Here is a 4,014-nt window from a genome sequence, read left to right as displayed (position 1 = left end):
TTAAATTAGTCACCTTACTTTCTTACTCTCTTACCTATTTATATGTTCCATCTTTGCTTTACCCTTCACTATCAATTAAAATGTTCTATTAAGTATTGTGTTGACATTCTAAGTTGTTTACTATGCCATATTGTTAGGAATATTTTTACTGCTGTAATTGCCTATTGCTCATGTTTGATCTATTCTTATTGTACATCACCTTGAGTTAATTCCTTCAAAAAGGTGGTAAATAAATCCTAATAAATAAATAAATATTTAAGTATTATTTTCATTTGAATATTATATCTCTTTTTCCTTTTTTCTTAAAAATGTAACTAGCATTTATACTGTATCAATTCAATTCAAAAAATTAGTCACTTATCTTTAAGATATATTTCAAGAGTGGACTTAAACCTCTTTACTGCGAGTCAACCTTTAAAATGCATTGTTCTTCGCAAGAGGTTGCTGGCATGGCAGCGATTCTGATATGCTGTCCAGAGCCGCCTCACCACTTTCCCTCTGCCACAGTCTGCCTAGGTGGAAGCAGGAAGTTGTGGCAGAGGGAAAGTGCCAAGGAGGCTGCGGGCAGCATATCAGAATCACTGCCACGCTGGCAACTTCCTGTGAAAAACAATGCATTTTAAAGGTAGATCGGGAAGGTGAGACGTTGGATGGTGTAGAGAGAAGGGGAAGACATGCTGGCCCACGGGGGCCCCTGGAGCAGCTATTTTTGAAGTAGACCAGGAGGAGGGGGTTCAAAGAGAGAAATACCAGACCGGGGTGAGGGAGGTAAAGGGGAAAAATTGATGGGCCTGGAAAAAGAGGAGAGGGAGAGAGATATGTTGAACAATGGAATGGAGGGTGGAAAGAGAAAGGGAGAGATGGTGGATAGGGGGTGACGAGGTTGACGCTACACACCTTTGCCAAGCATTACAAGGTGGACATGGAAGCACAGAAGCCAGTATTGGGGCTTTAGTCCTCAGGGCAGTGCGCCAGGATCCCACCCACTCTAGGGATTGCTTTTAAACATCCCACAGGTTCTGGAATAGTGGGAAGCTACTTAATGAAAGGAGAAATAGGGTCTTACCTCAATTTTCTTTCCATTTTTTCTTCCTACTATTCCAGAGGCCTGCCCGAGGTTTCTGAGATGTTTAGTTGTGCAAAGTAATGGGTCAAATAATGACTGTCACCCTGCATGGTGGTTCCTGCATATCTCTTGTTCTCTACAAGTTCTCCAGAGATGAGAAGAGGTCCACACATGTTTGCTCATCTGATTAGTGTTAGGTTAGCGAATTGTTTAAGTTTGTTGTGTTTATTCTAAGTTTCTCCTTACTGTTTGTCTATGTAAATACTGAGGAGCTGGACTAGATGCCAAGTGAGATATGGCTCAGCTCAGTTTTCAGTTCTCTTTCTCCACCTGCTGGTTGATGGACATAACTATCCCATAGGTTCTGGAATAGTGGGAAGGAGTCATAGGCTAGGAGGCAATGTCCTTCTGTGGATTAAGAATTGGTTATTGGACAAAAAAAGGGTAGGGTCAAATGGCCATTTTTCTCAATGGAGGAGGGTAAATAGTCGAGTGCTGCAGGGATCTGTACTGTGACCAGTGCTATTTAACATATTTATAAATGATCTGGAAATCGGAATGAAAGTGAGGTGATTAAATCTGCAGATGACACGAAACGATTCAAAGTTGTCAAAATGCATGTGGATTGTGAAAAACTGCAGGAAGACCTTAGGAAACTGGACAACTGGGCATCCAAATGGCAGATGAAATTTAATGTAGACAAATGCAAAGTGATGCTGTGAAGAATCAGTGTGTTTTAAGCCTGTAAAATGTATTGGATAGTTTCCTGCATTGATTATTTTCTGGAGTGTATTCAGATATAGGACTATGTTCACAGAGCCTCAGCAAAGAGTCAAATTTCAAATAAAAACTGGCTACATCACTACAGGCACTTCCTATTATCTGTGAGCACTACACTTTCTCCTATTTGGCCAGCAGATGGAGCATGTTTGTGCTTAAAGCTGTTACAGAGGACTGACTTCTCTTTTAGTTGGCACACAGATAAGAAGAGCCTATAATGATGTAACCAGTTTTTATTTGAAATTTGACTGTTCTGGGCTCTGATTGGCCTGGGGTTTGAAATTACCCGGCAGAAGCTGGCTGTTGCTTCAGTCTTAGTCCAGAAGGAAAGAAAGACAGATCTCTTTGCTGAGGCTCTGTGAACATAGTTCTATATCCTGACCTTCCCAGGTACTGTTTAGACAGTATACAGATGTTTAGTTTGTGTTATAATTGATCCATATTTCAGTTACCTGTTATTGTTTGCTAATTGCACATTTTTTTGTTCATTGTTCCAGTGTGAGAATAAACACATTTGTTTGTTTGTTCATTCTGCCTGTCTGGACTGATAAAGAATCCTGGTGGTTTGTGTGTTGGGTCTGTGAGTTCTTTCTGGGAAGTGTGGGACCACTGGGAGTGTGGCTCCAGTAACCTACAAATCAATGGGGATGATTGGAGAGCAGAGGCGGTTGTGACTCAGTTGGTGGGAGGAGGGTGCTAGTGTAGAACACAAGTGGCGGACCTGAGCTATGCTGGGGATAGATCCTCTAAGTGGCCGTGGGTTAACCCCAGGCAGGTGACTAGGTGTTTTGTGATAGACCTTTGTCCTTTTTTGGTGGCAGTGTGGTGGGATTGTCAGACTCAGTGTGTGGCATGAGGGTCACCATCCACTGAGTGGTTCAGAGTCTTTTTTATCTGTAACCTCCAGACATAGAGCACAGTGAACAAGTGCAACAGTAACAGGGTCTCTTTCAGTTCAGATTTTCTTTAGTAGTGTTAGGAGATTAGCAGCATGCTGATGGCAACTGGTAGCAGCCCTCAGACACTGGAGATGCCTGACCTAACACAAGAGCAACCAGATGGCCTCAGCGAAAAGGATATGCAGGACCAGCCTGTGCTGTGTTCTCCTGAGGATAGACCAGACTCCCTGTGGCAGGGCCAATTGCCACGACAGCTGAAATCTGTCAGATTTACATAATAGAACAATAGTGGCTAGACCAGTTGCGGCATGAGGAGTGTGAGCAGGAATTACAACTACAGAAAATGAAGTTGGAGATGGAAATGGCTCATATCCAAAGCTCCAGCCCAACTCCTTCGCCAAGGCCAGAGACAGGGTCCACAGCTCAGATCGGGCTCAACTTGTTTTCTCAGTTTGATGATATCAGAGGTGACATAGATGGATATCTAACTGCCTTTGAAAATATTTGCCACCCCAATGAGATTCCTCAGAAAGACTGGGTGCACTATCTGGGAGGAAAGCTCACTGGTAGAGCACTTGAGGCATTCCAAGGACTGTCCATGGAGACATACTCCCAGTTTGAGGAGGTGCGCAAAGCTTTGTTGAACCGTTATGCCATTACCCCCAAGACCTACAGACTAAAGTTCTGGACTTTGCAAAAGGGGGTGGATGATACAGTGAGTTTGTGATTCATTTAAGATATCAGCATCAATGGTGGATCAGTAGGGCTGAGGTTAAAACCCTGGAGGACTGCCAAAACCTGATGGTCTTGTAGCAGTTTCTGCAGTGTTGTCATCCAGAGGTAAAGGAACATTTTCAAGATCACCAGCCTCGTACTCTAGAGAAAGCGGCTGAGTTGGCTGACATCTTTATTGTTAATTGTCCCTGGTTGGCAAAGAGAAGCTGTCCTTATCCGCAGCAGCCGGGATCTAAGGGCAGCCAGGGCACTAAGCCAAATATCCCTGCAACCTCAGTGACTGTTAGCAAACCCTCTAGTGTTCCCTAAACACCTAAAGACTTTAGGCATGAACATCCTTGTTACCAGTGTGGGTGTACAGGACATTTCAAAGTGGATTGCCCAGATAATCCCAAGCCTGCACTAAAGAGCATTTCAGTTCCTGCACGTAAGCTGGCGGCTTTCATGGGTGGCTCCAGTACCACAAAGGAGACTCACCCAGTTGCCGCAGCACAAAAAGTTACTGGCCATTCATCAAGCAAGGAAACAGATGGA

This window comes from Microcaecilia unicolor, chromosome 1 (genome assembly GCF_901765095.1).
Source record: "Microcaecilia unicolor chromosome 1, aMicUni1.1, whole genome shotgun sequence".
In the NCBI taxonomy this organism is placed as follows: domain Eukaryota; kingdom Metazoa; phylum Chordata; class Amphibia; order Gymnophiona; family Siphonopidae; genus Microcaecilia; species Microcaecilia unicolor.
The sequence above is the reverse complement of the archived record's forward strand: the minus strand, read 5'-3'. Positions refer to the sequence as shown.